This window comes from Pezoporus flaviventris, unplaced genomic scaffold (genome assembly GCF_033815535.1).
Source record: "Pezoporus flaviventris isolate CSIRO_AGI_PZ_B2104156 unplaced genomic scaffold, CSIRO_AGI_Pfla_v1 ptg000100l, whole genome shotgun sequence".
Taxonomy (NCBI): Eukaryota; Metazoa; Chordata; class Aves; order Psittaciformes; family Psittacidae; genus Pezoporus; species Pezoporus flaviventris.
Window position 1 is genome coordinate 2118700 of NW_026892648.1, and position 1099 is coordinate 2119798.

Sequence of the window (1099 nt, forward strand, 5' to 3'; positions counted from 1 at the left end):
TTTCTTGCAATTTTAATATAGCAGATGCATCCCAAACCCAGAGAAGCTGAATACATGTATCTATTCTGTAGGACTCACTGTATCTGCAAACACTGGATCAGTGGGCATTCGGCAGACAGTACCAGTTCATTGCCCATCTCTGCCACCACCTGCTTTTAGATCCCTCAGAGAAAATTGAAAATGAAGTTGTGGATGCCCTGCACAAAGCCTCAGACCCACCTCCAACAGCTGGGCAGGCCAGCAGGACTTGAAGAAACAGATTTAACATATCGTCTGAAATGCTGCTTACAAAGCAACGTCTATAGTTAAACTGCATGAACATCCACTTGTGTTTCCAAGCTTGATCTGGTTTTGGTTTCTGCACTACCTACATGTCACAAAGTCTGTTTTCTTTACTCTACATGTGATTCCCTAGTGCTTTGCTGCTGGAATATGTGTGCTGCTGCTATCAAATGAGAGAATGGGGTTAATATATTTGCTCCCTCTTCTTTCTCTCCTTCTCTACCAGGAGTCCCCATGATAATTTCACACCAGAGAAATAATCCTGCACCCCTGCTCAGAGTAGAGGCACCTCTGGTACTAGGAACCACATCCAGTTGGATTTTGAGTATCTCCAAATGATGGAGAATCTACCACTCCCTTGGGTGCCTGGGCCTGTGTTCAACCACCCTCATTGTGAAAAAAATACTGTAAGTATAATTTCCTGCATTTCAACTCATCCCACCATTGAGCACCACCAAGGAGAGCCTGACCCAATCTTCTCCACTCCACCATCAGGTATTAAACACATTGCCAAGGTCCCCCTAGCCTTCTCTTCTCCAGGCTCAGCAAGCCCAGCTCTTGCAATCTCTCCTCGCAGGACAGAGGTTTGCATACCAAAGGTGTCTCACCAAGACTGAGCAGAGGGGAATAACCTGATCATTTTTGAATGGCTGTTTCTTTGGTTTTGTTAAATACTAGAACAAGCAGCTGATATAAACTCTCTACTGAACTAGGAAACTGCCTCCCTAATGCACACTTTAGACGCAATTTGCAGGCCTTGACATTCTCATGTGAACACAGCTTTGTTTCCTACAACGAACAAGAACACCTTCAAAAG

At 44.6% G+C, this 1099-nt stretch overlaps 1 protein-coding gene across 1 annotated transcript in view; it reads right to left on the reverse strand.

The window, feature by feature from the left end:
• Positions 1-1099, reverse strand: part of LOC133281547 (phospholipase A2 inhibitor gamma subunit B-like) — a 140644-nt gene that overhangs the window by 97206 nt on the left and 42339 nt on the right. The gene's annotated exons all lie outside the window — the stretch shown is intronic.